The 14,404-nt window shown below is 40.4% G+C and overlaps 1 protein-coding gene across 12 annotated transcripts in view; it reads left to right on the top strand.

Annotated features, from left to right (window-relative positions):
* Window positions 1–14,404, top strand: part of kcnma1a (potassium large conductance calcium-activated channel, subfamily M, alpha member 1a) — a 150,838-nt gene that overhangs the window by 442 nt on the left and 135,992 nt on the right. The gene's annotated exons all lie outside the window — the stretch shown is intronic.

The raw sequence follows: 14,404 nt of genomic DNA, 5'->3' as shown, positions 1-14,404 counted from the left end.
CATAACGCAAGCTGCATTTCCCTTGGCTGAATCTGATGGTTTCCTTTTTATGTACATCTTCTGCACACCCCGGAGTGCTGTGCCGATTGAAGCGCCTTTAGAATGAATTCAGCATGATTGTTATTGTCCTTTGGCTGTTTACTACCTCCCACTCCTGAATGAAGGGGGTGATGTTGCATGACAGCTATGGGTGGGATGAGAGGAGAGCAGTTCCTTCATTTTATTTAGCTTTAGCAAAACACAAAAGTATCCTCATGCCATGTCAGCTGCTAAGTTCTCAGGTGAAAGTGTGGATTTCACATGGCATGCACTAGTTTTATGTAACCACGCATATGATCCTGCACTCCTAATGAAGTCCACTGGGACTTCTCATGGACATTAAGATTGAGATAGCGTGCCCTCTTCAATTTTGGATCCTTTCCCCCCTGCATTTATCCTCCTAAATGTTTACACTAGGTGTTTGTGCTGCACATCAAATATTTTCGTGGCATGATGAAGGTAACCTGTCTGCAGGACTAATATAGAAACGGTATAATAAGGGTGACTGCCCATTACTTTGCTGGGGGTAGATGAATCATGGCTGATTCACATTTGTATTAAAGGCAGCTTCATACGTGACTCACACACTTGTGTATAGTCCAAGTGGTCCCCTGAACAGAGGGGTGTTTTAAAAGTAATTCTCAGAGTGTGCAAAACACGGCTTACAGTATTTTATTTTACGATGCTTACTTGCCATGGGAGATATGTTAATATTAATCCAAAGAACAAATACAAGAAAGCAAGTGCAGTCATGCTGCCGATCTGTCTTCAGCGGTTTTATAGAATTTGGGGGGAAAGAGGATGTTTTTGTGTTGATGGACAGATAGAACAGAGAGTGAGAGTGATATCCTTTGTCCTTGATATTCAAATGAATGACCCTTCTCACTCCCACTGCTCTGCTATCATGTGTTTTTGGTGGACTTGACCCTTTCCTGCCTGTATCTCTTTCTTATAAGGACTGGTATAAAATGGGACATAAAGAGCTGCACCCTTAAATTCAATTAATGTTTATTTATTTTTTTTAAATATAGAGCCAAATCACAATCACAATACTGTTGGGTTTCTATTTATTTGGAAGCAAATTCCAATAATCAAATGTCTGATGAGCAAGGGCTTTACGGGGGTGGAAAGGAAGAACTCCCTTTTAACAGGAAGATCTCACTTGTGGAACCAGGCTCAGGAAGAGAAAAGTGTGTTTTACTCCTATCTGCTCCAAGGGAGAGAGAGGACAAAAATGTAATGATATGCGTCAGTGGTAAATAAATCAATGCTCAGTGTCTCACAGGAGTTGGAACCTATTACAGCATATCTAAAGGATGTCTCAAAGACAACCGATCCAGCCTTAAATATGTGCTTTATCAAAAAGGAAAGTTTTAATCCTAATCTTAAAAGGTGTCTGTCTCCCAAGTCCAAACTTGGAGCTGGTTCCGCAGAAGAGGGACCTGAAAGCTGACGGCTCTACCTCCCATTCTACTTTAGGAATCACAAGCAAGCCAGCAGTCTGAGAGCGGTGTGCTCCATTAGGATAATATACTGCTATGAGGTCTTTAAAATATGATGGGTTCTGATTCTTAAAAATTTTGTATGTGGAGAGAAGGAGTTTAAATTTGATTCTGCATTTAACAGGGAGCCAATGAAGAGAAGTCAATATGTGGAAAAAATATGCTCTCTTTGTAGTTGCTGTCAGTACTCTAACTACAGTGCTTTGGATTAACTGAAGGCTTTTCAGGCAACTTTTAGAATAATCTGATAATAGTGAATAACAGTAGTTTACCTTAGAAGTAACAAATGCATGAAATTGGTTTTCAGCATCACCTCAAGACAGGATATTTCTAATTTTAGAGCTATTGCGATGGTGAAAGGAAGCATTTTTAAATATTTGTTTAATGTGAACATTGAATAACATATTCTGATCAAAAATGACTCAGATTCCTCACACTGTTACTGGAGGTTACTGCCATCCACAATACGTGAAACACCATGTTTCTAAGATGTTTAGTTCCAAATATAATAACCAGTTATGTCTGACTTGAGAAGACAATTGGAGCTCATCCAGATGTTTGTCTTTAAGACACACCTGTTGTTTAACAGGTGTTAAAACAACTGGCTTTATAGAGAAATAAATAAAGCAGTGTTTTATAATTTAAATAGTATTGGTCCCAGTACAGAACCCTGTGGAACTCCATGACTAACTTTTTGTTTTTTACATAAACAAATTGGAGTCTACCAGATAGATATGATTCAAACCATTATAGTGTAGTTCCTTTAATACCTATAATGCATTCTAGTCTCTGTATTAAAATGATATGATCAGCTGTATTGAATCCTACACTGAGGTTTAACAACACGAGCATAGAGATGAGTTCACTGTCAAAGGCAATCAGATCATTTATAACCTTCACTAGTGCTGTTTCTATGCTACCATGTACTTTAAATCTTGACTAAAACTCTTCAAATATACCATTCCTCTGCAAATAATCTGTTTACTGTTTCCACTCTTTCAAGGATTTTAGAAATAAGAGGAAGATTGTAGAATGTTCTATAGTTAGCTGAGACGGTTTAATTACAGCCACCTTGAAAGCCTGTGGTTCGTATCCTGTTAATAGAAATACATTTTCTACACCAGTATTAGCTGTCAGGATTCTGTCATTTAGTTGTGCTCATGGATCCTGGTGTAAGAAATGGCATCAAACCATATGTCTTCCCTCATACTTCTCACCATCCCGCTGAGAAAGTGATGAAAACAAACCATGCAAATATAATTAGGTATCCATCTTGTGACTGTTAGTCGGTATCTGTTTGCATCTTATATCTTGCAAATGAGGAGAAATAGCAAAAAATGAGAGCGTGTATCTTAGTTAGTGCTCGTACTTTCCCTTTGTTTTTGTGTTGCTGTGTGTGGAAGGCAGAGTCATCCCGTTAGGTGACTTTGATAGGCTTGACACTTGGCTGCTGAGGGAAAAGGCTTGTTAGGGGTATTAAGAAGGGGAAACTGGATCTGTGTTCAGCTGACTAGTGCAGCAGGCTAAGTTGGCATATGTCAGAAACAGGATGCATAGCTGGCGTGGTGGCGGTGGTCAGCTTTCTGTGGCGGTACTGGGAACCTGGAATCACGGGCAAGGAAACGGAGGTGGAAACTCTGAGAGAGACACAGGAGGAAATGGAAACGGGGGGTTTGAGGGTGACGAAGGGTTTTAGAGGGGGTGTTGTGTTACATACCTTGTGTAGTGTCCTTGTGTGCTCTGCTGTTGATACACAGCTGTATCCTAACTCTTCTCTGTCAGGCTTATAAGATAGAAGTGAAAGATCAAAGGATCGTACTGGAAGTAGGAAAAAGATGAGAAGATGTAGCGAAGTAAAACGTCAAGTGCAGTATTTTGGATTTTTGGAATTGGGGCCATTTCAAGTCTGCAAACCTGCGCTGTGCTGTTCTTAAAACGGCAAAGCTGATAGATGCACCTAAGAGTTGTTGGAAAAATGATCAAAACTCCGTAAACAAGCGATGTTTACAGCATTACCTCTGCCTCTCTAAAACAAGGCAATACGCTTGTATTCCACACTACAGAACAATACTTTATAGGTCTGGTTCTTCCTCCTATGTGGACTGAAAAAAAAAAAGCCCAACATAAGATAATAATAATAAAAAAAAGCTATTGATGTTTCTGGCATTGTGCTGTAATGGCTATATTTATGGAATCATTTATCTGCCAGGCATTTCAGATTGCCCAAATGCCATTTTTAAACCACATATTTACTACATTTCTAATTTGATTTGCTTCAAGTTATCCTGTAAACAGCCGTTCTCTCGCTGCCTGGGTGAGCTTGATTATTCAATTCCCTTTTTACAGTAAAGACTTCACACAGTCTAAATAAGGGGTTTCCTAAGAAGGGAAAGTCTCACTCAAGAAAATTATAATGAATATGTATGACTGAGGGGAAATGTAAGCATACCCACTCAGAGGTACTGAAGTGGAGGACACTAAGGCCACGCTGACAGGCTTGTTAATATATAAGCCTGCTCTTTATTTTCCTCATGTAGAGTCCTGGACCGTTTTTTGTGGTGTGATGCTTCAATGCAGTATGGTTATCTAATGGTCTAGTTATCTACTCTGCATCATGCCACCTCCAGGAGTTCTTATATGACGCCTGTGTTATTTTGAATGTGTGAGGAGGAGGAGGCGTATAGAGGCTTTGCATTTGTGGCACCACTTTCTATTCAAGCATGAATGGCGCCATTGTCCTCTGTAGAAAGTGGCTCAGTGAAAACTCTGAGAAATCCTCGATCAGGTCTGTTCTACAGGTGAGAAGCAAATAAAATTATTCGAATGAAGTTTATGAAATAATCAAAATATTTATCGATTGATTTTGTGGTTATGGGCATAAATTTTCCTGTCTTTGAACAATTGTTGCTTCAGTCTGAGGGCAGGTTCCAAATGTGTCTCTTTTTATTTACGATCATAGTGTACTCTTTCCAGCTCCAGCAACCTAGGTCTGCATTTAAGAGGCAGAACATGGGGGCAGTATAAGTCATTCGCCATTCTTTTACAGAGTACAGTTTAAAACCCCATCTGTGACTAATGCATTTTGCACTTTGTTTGCTATTATTTTAACACTCGGGTTATGTTTTTATTTGCTGTTTGGATAGATTTAAGTGTAAGGGTGCACAGTGAGGCTCTAAATCGACCTGGTCACACTTTGAAAATAACTGTGTTTGCCTTAAAGTCCAGATACCAAATGCTTCAAAGCTCTTTTTTGTAGATTGTCTCCATGACCTCTGCAGGAGTCTCGTAACCATACAAGTGCAGACACAAAGCATATACTGTCACTGTTGGTCTGTTTACACAATCAGAACATTTAAAATTTTTAAAAATCTTTTCCCATGAGGTCAACTTTACTGTTAAACTGCTACTTCATTTACACAAGACTCCACAGATGTTCAGAAGAAACCTGGCGATGGACTTTGAGATGTAGAAACAGGCTTCTGTTACAATGCGGTTTCACATCAGCTACACACCGGTATGAACTGACAGTACACAGCTGCTGTACGAGCAACAAAAGAGTGAACTGTCACGTACTTCAGTCCAAGCACCACACCACCCATTGTATCTCTGTGTTTTGATGAGACATATACACCAAATGAGGCTAAAAAAATACACCTCCCACCTCACCTCAGTACAACAGCTGATGCAGCTACCTTCAGCCTCCCCCTCATCCCCCTAAGGTGCAACATGCAGAGTTTTATGTTCACTTTAGAGCCAACAGCCATCAGGACTGTGCAATTGTTTCTGTCTAAACAGCCCAACGAGAACAGCGATGGAGCAGTGCTCCTCGCTCTGCATGTACACTCGACTCTGTATTTGCTTTGCTGTATCCAAATCTGATATATTTGCATGCTTTTTTTGTCCTGGGTCTACACTCTATATTTGTCTTTGTAGTAATGATGACAAATATTATACACTATTGTTTACTCATTAAATTACACAGCAAATATAGCTGTTTTACATTTGCGGTCTGACACATAAAATTTGTTTGACCCTCTCCGTCACCAGTGTTACATTTTTCTCTATAAATATAAATTCTGCTTTATGTGATACGGCATTTGTTGCTCATTTTTACATTACCGTGCAAAAATCTTGAGTCACCTGCTATTTCTTTAAATTTTGTCAAATTTTCTTGCAAAATCTTTCATATGTAATGCTGCTATTTTAAAGGTCATCCCAATTATAGGAAATTGTAATACTGATGAATTACGTGTTGAAGTTAAATACTGTGCAAGTGTTGGGTTCAGCCCTAATTTATATATATTTTTATATTTTGTTTTCAAGGAGCAGTTCTTCAGACTTTCTGAAGCGCTTTCAAAGTTTGGACATTGGCTGCTTTTTCAGTCATCTTTAGTCCACTCGATGTACCTGGCCATCTTCAGAGGAATGTATTTTTTCATTTGTTAAGCCTCTTAATACTGACCTCTGAATCGTTCACACATAAAACAACGCACCGATGGACCAGTGTTGTCTACACATAACAGACGACTTTGTAAAAAACCAAATGCAAATCTTTTCATGCATTTTGTAACTAGCACACTGTAACACAAACACTTTAGTTGAACCTTAAAAAAGCCAAAGATAAAACAGTTTGCGAGGCATAAAATAGCATTTTTCTTTCCACTTATTTTTAAACCAACAAGATGATTCCCAAAGAGATGCTATGTGCTATTACCCAAAACTTGGCATATGTTGGCATGGTGTGCAGTGTGTCCTTGAAAAAAGTGAGGAAACTAGATAAGTGGAGGACAAAAAAGTATTGTCAATGACAATGATTGGCAATGACTTTATTTTTCAGAATCACAATAAAAGTGCTCCACTGTGTGTTTTTTCTATCAGTCATGGATTGGCCTCCCCAGGGTCCAGACTTCAACATTATAGAAGCAGTGTAGGACCATTTTGAGAGAGAAAGGAGCAAAAGGTAGCCAACAACAGCCAAAGAAGAGCTGTGAAGAAGCCTGAAGAACTATTCCTGAAAACTACTTAGGGAAGCTTTCTTGTAATTTCTTTAAGAGTTTAGACCAGGGGTGGGCAATCTCAGTCCACGAGGGCTGGTGTCCCTGCAGGTTTTAGATCTCACCTTGGGTCAACACACCTGAATCACATGATTAGTTCGTTACCAGGCCTCTGGAGAACTTCAGGACATGTTGAGGAGCTAATTTAGCCATTTAAATCAGCTGTGTTGGTTCGAGGACACATCTAAAACCTGCAAGGACACCGGCCCTCGTGGACTGAGATTGCCCATCCCTGATTTAGACTGTATTGTAGTAAAAAGGTGGTCATAGCATATATTGATTTTCAAGCTCATAAGAATTGCCCAAACAGTTTATGCCTCATATACCGCATTGTACTTCCATGTATGTTTACATGTTTCAATAAATAACTGCACCACTTTCCTAGCAAATTGTAATGAATGGCTCAAGACTCTTGTACAGGACTGTACAATGATTCAAATTTTAGCCTATTGTAGTTTCTTTTTTTAAATTCCTTGATATCAAAATCCTAACCTTCAGCAGGAGTAATAAATTAAAATAATTACATTTAATTTAAAATAGCCCATTTATCGTTGAAACCTTGAATTAAGCATGTGCTGTTTCTGATGTTTGCAACAGACAAGTGTCAACAGGGCAATCACAAGGCTATTAAAGGTTTGTTTTCCTCAATGGGAGTTTGATGTGTTGGCCAGACTGTGCTTGTGCATTTTCACTAATAAAGTTAAGGTTGAGAACGTATTTGGTCCTGAGGCTCCATCTTCTCTGACCCGTGTCAGTGTGTGGTTTAAGTTTTCGTGGTAAAAACATGATCAGAGTCTTAATAACTAACACTTGGTTGTTTAACGGTGGAACGGCAAATCTGTATTGTTTAAATCTGCTTTCAAACTGCGAGGAGAAATCAATCCAATGAGCCTCTCTAATGAAATATGGCAACCCTGGTGGATTTTAAATCATCCCAATGCATTTTCCATAATTGAAGATTGTTATTGATTTTTATGCACTAAGGCTTAGCTTTCATTCTAAGGAATTGATGAAAGATGAGTCCGAACCCCACCTCAGTGTTTCCGTGTCTTTGGCAACATTTCCCCGTATCACAAGGAAAAAAATATTCCACGGCAGAGGAAATGAGGTGCGCTGGTGCACTCTTCGGTGCGCCTTTAAGCAGAATAGATTGTTGAGGTGCCTGCAGAGAGGAACTGTTGTGAGCCTGTGTATCCCTTGCTCTTGGCAACAGACCAGCTGCATTTTGCCAGAACAGCATAGTGCACACACCCTGCCATCAGCTGTCGCTCTCACTAACCCCGGCCTAACTTGGCCCAACTTGGTCCCCTTCAACCCAAAGCTTATGAAAATCCAGAACTAATTGAAAAAATACATGAAAAAAACAAACCCTTTCCTAAAGAGCTGTATATCTGCACACATGCACAAGTGCACTGAAGGCATGCGTGTAGGTGGACTATGTTCTTGTGGCAAGTAGCTGAATTGCACGCGTCTTGTCATGTGTTGTTGACACTTGCGGGAGAGAGAGCATGCCTCACAGCTGTCCCAGGGCAGAGCGTGACCAGTTTCCACTCCAGCTCACATGCCTATTCCCAGCCCTTCTTTTCATAATCATTAGCTGGCTACTTATTTAATTTGAATTCTTTGTTCAGTCTATAAGAAGTCAGAAAAATGCTTCAAATTGGCAATATTTTCCAGAGCAAGGATGACCTCTTCAAAAAAATATCCAGTCAGCTATGTTAAGAAGGAAAGCAGAAATTTTCCTTCATAGCTCACTTAAAACCCATTAATCTATTTTTAAGATCCAGCCAAAAAGAAAAAGACATAAGCTGTGTGGAGTTTAGTAAAAATGTCTCACAATTTTAATGTGCTTTTAGATTCTGAGCAGATGGAGAAATAGATGTTGTACTTGAGCAGCACACACTAGATTTAACAAGCTTTTACAAACTGGCTATGTTCGGTATCACTGATTAACCTTCTTTTCTCATACTCCTCTAATGTGGAACATGTGACTCATGAGTTATTATCTAGTGAAGATCCTCCCTGGGCCTGAAATGATGGCCATCTAGGGACAACTGTAGTTTGCCACAGGGATATATGTTAATCCACAGACAAGAAGTGGCCATATATCAGGCTGGACTATGTATATCATGGGATAGACAGAGGTCCCCCGCCCCCCTACACCCAGGGCCGCCACTATGCTACCCTGCTGTCAGGCTGTTATGTCTTCTTTGGCCAGTCTCTGAACTATTAAAAGGACATCCGTGCCCCAGGAAGCATTCAAAGGTGAAAGGTTAGAGGGGCAATGCGTACCTGGCTCCACAAGGGCGAAGAGCATTGGGATGATATTTCTAACATTTTCAAAGTGTGTGCGATACTGTCTTAAGCCACCTTATCCTCCTCCAGTCAAACTGGCAGTGGAAACGCATTTGCATATATCTCTGCTGGTTGAGACCTAAGCTGGCATGGGAGGCCTGCAGGAGGGAGATAGCTAGCTAGTACCTGGCTGTCCTGCTGGTTTACAGCTTATGGTTTCTAGTGTTTAACGACTTCTCTTTTTCAGCTGTAGTCAAACGGCTCAATGTCAGAGTTTGCATTGGTTGGGTCTGCACAACCTATAGTCAAGTCGTAGAAGTCAACGTTTAAAGCTTTTTTTATGCCTGACAATTTTTCACCTGAAAGGTTGAGCTGGTTTTTATATTTGGACGTTCATAGAGGGATAGCGGCATATAATCATCCCTCGTGCAGCATGTATTGGATTTAGTTTTTCTTTTATAGCTTAATTTAAAAAGTCACTTACATGTTTGTATGTTTCTTAGCAGTGGTAAAAAAGGAACTGTCTCAGAATGTTTTTGACTGTTTAAACTATGAAATATACTCTGATGTTCTATGTTTGCCATACAGAGCTATTAAAGTACTAGAAACAGCCTAACCTTGCATGTCATTGCATGGAATCACAGCAGCCAGACAGACCAGCACATTCACCGCCATGGGACTCGCATTTTCTGGTGCTGATTATCAGGCAGAGCCAGCCATTTCCTAGCCTCCCCCTCATCTTCGTTCCACTCCCCTTAGCCCACCACCCACCTCGGATATCAACAATGCCAGTGGTGCACTGACACATGGACATCAAAACATGGTTAACGTTATAATTGGTGCTTTGAGCTGTGAGCGGTGATGCACAGAGAGCGATAGAGAGAGGGAGTGCGCAGAGGACATGGCAGTGACCTTCACAGATCCCAGCAGGCGGTGATTCTGCTTTAGAGATCCAATCTTTCTCTCTCGCTCTCTCTTGCTCTCTCTCTTAGCAACAGAAATGACTCTGTGAGGCCGAATCTGTGGGTGAGCACAGAAGCAAAACTTCCATTTTCTGAGAAGGTTGGTAAAGTGTTAGGATTACTCGTCTCCACCACCACCACCACCACAGCCGCTGCCCTCAGCAACCAGTCTCGATTAACCTCCTAGGTAGCCAGGCTAATATGCTAATTGTTTTTCTCCTTGCAGGCTAACAGCAGGATCAGGTTTCTCTGCCTTCATAGCCAGCATGCTACATTGCTTAGCTTGCCCCTCATATGGCAGCAACCCAGTCCGTTTCTATTAGTAAACAGAAGCGTAGACGCGGATTAAAGGGAATATTATTGAAGGGTGAATGCAAACATGAATGACAGCAAAGGGCAGCCTAGTAGCTGAACCTTGTTCAGGCAAAGTATGCAGGCCTGCTTCACAATGATTTTACCTCTTGACTTCTTCTGACATTTTCCAGAGTGGCTGCGCAGAATGAATAGCCCAGCTGTCAATTACAGTGTTGCTTGATGCTTGCAGAAGTGAAATCCCAGAAGGTCTTGTCTCACTTAGGTTCCGTCTGTTGCCCAGCGTTGCTCTGAATGCTGTGAAATGTATCTAGACATGAACCAAGCGATGCAGACCAATTTCAGAGTGACATGAGCTTTGTAAGATGATCCCCGTAGTGTTGAGCTCCATATGACAGCATGTGTAGACATGATGTACAGATGATGCGCAGAGTGCATGGCTTCGCTGCTGCTCTCATTAAAGATGGATGATAATGCAGAGTTGCCATACTTCTCCCTGACAGCCTCTGCTATTGAGATTAAGCAGCATTGTATATGATGATTGTTAGTCATCTGTTAGCTTTTAATCTGCATTAAGCAGTGTGTTTTCTATCAATTAAAGCCATTTTAAACATGGATCGGTTTAAACTTTAATGACACAAAATGCATACACTATATCTCCTGCTGTAAGGTGCCTTAAACGCTGACGCCCATACACAGAGTTGTATATCTCTAGTAGGTGTCTCCTCTGAAGCTGCTGGTTAGGGCGTCAGCGTCAGATGTAATGCCTCACTCTTTACTCCCATCGTTTTACACAGACTTGGAAAAGCTGCTTGGGGGTATACATTAAACATTATGCATATGTGTGACATTGTGGATGAGTCTGTACAAAGTGTTTTATGTGTTGGCAGGGCCAGTTTTCTTTAGGAAACAGTATGGTACTTACAGTTAAAGAAATGTGGCTCTGCTGTAATTATTGACACTCCGCTTGTTCGCTGCTGGCGGGGGCTGGCGGTTCGATTCTTCTGTCTACAATTTGAAGTGTCCTTGGGGAAGATGCAGAGTACTAAGTTGCTCTCAGTGGGCAAACCAGCAACTTGAAATATTATTTGTTGATGAGGAGAAGCAAATGACTAGATAAATACCTTGTACAGAAAGTGCTGTTGATCATTCACAACAGATTCTGAAAGGCAGGCTGTACATTCACCACCATGGGACAGATCCAGCCATTTCCTGGCCTCCCCGTTAATCATATGTAGGTATGATAAGTAATACATCTATGATTTTCATTTTTATTTAACTATTTATTTCACAAGATAGAATAATGACATGCAAAAACTGCTTCACTGGGATTCGAACCATGGACTTTCTTAGAGTATTAGAGGCCATGTTGTACATGCACTATCAAGTTGGCTATGGCATTGCCAAAGTTGTAAATTAGTAGTGCTACCACAATATTTTTCTCGTTATTAGCATCATTTAGAATGAACATCCTGAATCTTTAGGGGCCGTTTGTGGTCTGTTCTGAAATTTCTATTTCAGTTATGATGTTGTCCACGGGAGCAGCGGGGACTAGTTTTAATATTCAGACTACGTAATTCTATCAGTGTTGCTCATCTAAGACATGACATCCATTGGCCACAGTGACACACTGCAATTGTGCTCCATCTCTGTTGTGTGTTGACAGGGCTTATTAAGCATGATCGTTACCAGTCTCAGTTATTTTACACAAGTAGAGACTTTCAGCACCATGGAGAGCGCAGGAAGGGAGCATGAGCGAGGCTTCTCGTGCTCATACATTCCTGACGGTGTCAGTGCTGGTGAGCACTTAAAAAGTAGTTGTTAGACATTTTTGTGTCTTTTGTTTAAATAATCAAGAACCTTGTTGTTTTGTAATATAAAAATAGAGCTGGGGAAGATGAATGAGCTGATGTTAAATCATCACTTAGCCTTAAAATTTATGTCTAGAAAAGATGCAGAAGTAAATTTTCTCATCTTTCAGTTTGATCAAGTTTCCCTTTTCACACTCAACACATGGAAAGAAAATTCTTCAACAATTTTGCATACAGCTAATTGCTAATGAAAATTTTAACTTAATTTAGACTGATAACCTGTTATGAGCTCTCGGTTGTCTATGGAGCAACTCTCTGTTGCTCACTGCTCTTTACTAAAGAATGAAGTTGGAAAGCTCATGGCCCAAAAGCAGGTTTAATTGGTTCCACAGAAACTAAAAAGGGGTGTGAATAGGTTGTTAATATAGGAGTGTTGGCCTCTCCATCACACTGCATATCAGTGCACGTGAATAACTGATCATACGTAAGTGAGCATCTGTTTCTGTAAAAGTAGATGTTGTGAGTTTGCCGGTCTGAAGAATTTAGGTGTGTGTTAATGCACGCAATCTTCTCAGGAGTGGATGTCCCAGGAAATTCAGCCCAAGGTCAGACCATGGAATGCTGCATCTCAGCTGCATCTAGACGCTACAGCCGCTTCTCTCTAAAGAACACGGTGGGGGAGGGGTGATGATTTGAGCTTGTTTGCAGGCACAGGACCTGGGCACTTTGCAGTCATTCAATCGACCATGAACTCCTCTTCATAGCAAAGTATTCCAGAGTCAAACGTGAGGCCATCAAGAGAAGAATCAAAGCGCAATGGGCCAGTCAAAGACCAGACCTGAACTACAATGAAATTCTGTGGTGGGCGGGTCAGAGCTGTGCATAAACAATTGTGTGCAAACTTTAATGAATTGATGTGAAGTGTTTTAGAAGATTGTGCTAAAGGTGGTTCTACAAGCTACCGAGTCATGGGTTGTACTCAGTGTCTCACAGTAATGCACACAGTACTCAGTATTCAAACGTTTAGTTAATTAAACAACTGGTGTGCAACTGGTTAACATTTAAAGTACGGTTCTTCATGCATTGCACAACTAGTTTGTTATTGTGCCTTAAAACATCACAGCATTCACATGTTTTTAAAGCTAAAATTTGGTGTATAAGAGCAAAATGATAAGAGAAGAGGTCCAAATTTCTGCAAGTCGTTAGCCGCAGGGATAATGCTATTCTTAGACGCTTACCAGCTAAAAAATTTAAAGTTCATGAAAGTCATGAAAGTGGGGCTAAAGAAAAGGGGTTATTCCCCTGGGAGCATTTCGTCAGCAAATTTCATGGCAATCTGCTTATTAGATTATGCATATTAGATTGCATTATGTGCAAAGCTGACATTTTAGCCTGAGGGTGCCACTGGGAGGAAGCTCACAAATGTTCAGAATCGACACGGTTCATTCTTTGGGGAACAAAAATGCACTCAGTGAATGTCAAGGATCTCCAAACGGTTGTGCAACCGCAGTGTCTAGTCTGCAGAAATCAAGAAGCAGAAATATTAAGGTTGATATGATGCAGTTAGTTTTAGAGTTGTTTAAAAAATGGATGGAAGGTTCTCAAATGTCATTTTTTATTAAGGTGCACCTTAATTCATAGGTGCTCTGTGGTGAATACACGAAGCACAGATGGTGCTAACAGCATTTCTGAATTATTTTGGCTGATCTTAGTCTCTGTTGGAAATATCTCTACTGACACGTCTTGTTGATGATCAGTCAATGTATTTTGTATAACAATGCTCGATAAGCTTATTTCAGCTGATAATTTTGATTATACCAAATACCATTCTGGCGCTTGACACTTTGTCTACAGAAATGTTAATATTTCATCATTATAACTGTTTATTGTTTGTTTTTTCATCTAGAAGGAACATCACTGCATTGCTTCGAGTTAACTAGAATCTTTTGCTCCTTGAATAAACCAGTAAACGATTGTTTATTGGTTCTTTTATTCATTATCTATAATCTGCAAAATGTTTCTGATCTGTAAATAACATACAGTTATTACTGAAATGTGCATTCCAGGTAAACAGTGGATTTTCAGCAAAAGATTTGAGGGCTAACATGGCAGGGCTGAGAGCTTTTATTTGTGCCAGGAGGAGTGACTTAGTGCATTTGCAGGAGCAGACACTAATGGTCTGAAATCTGTGGAAGGGGCAGGTGTGGGATTGGGGAAAACAGTCCAAGGCAAACCTTTAAATTAGACATTAGACTCACATAAGACTCACACACACACTTCTGAGTGGAATCATCCATTGTTGTTTTGATCATTTTAAGAAGCGGTTATGTTTATAGATTCTCTGAAAGCCATTTTGCTGTTTTGTACATTTTGGCAGTTTTGTGAGATGGTTGAATTCCTCTCTTGGTTTACACCTAACCGCAGTCCGA

This window comes from Copadichromis virginalis, linkage group LG13, assembly GCF_057382275.1.
Source record: "Copadichromis virginalis isolate Kocher_CV1m ecotype Utaka linkage group LG13, C_Virginalis_male_GT1.1, whole genome shotgun sequence".
Classification (NCBI taxonomy): domain Eukaryota; kingdom Metazoa; phylum Chordata; class Actinopteri; order Cichliformes; family Cichlidae; genus Copadichromis; species Copadichromis virginalis.
This window is presented reverse-complemented; position numbering and strand designations above follow the sequence as displayed.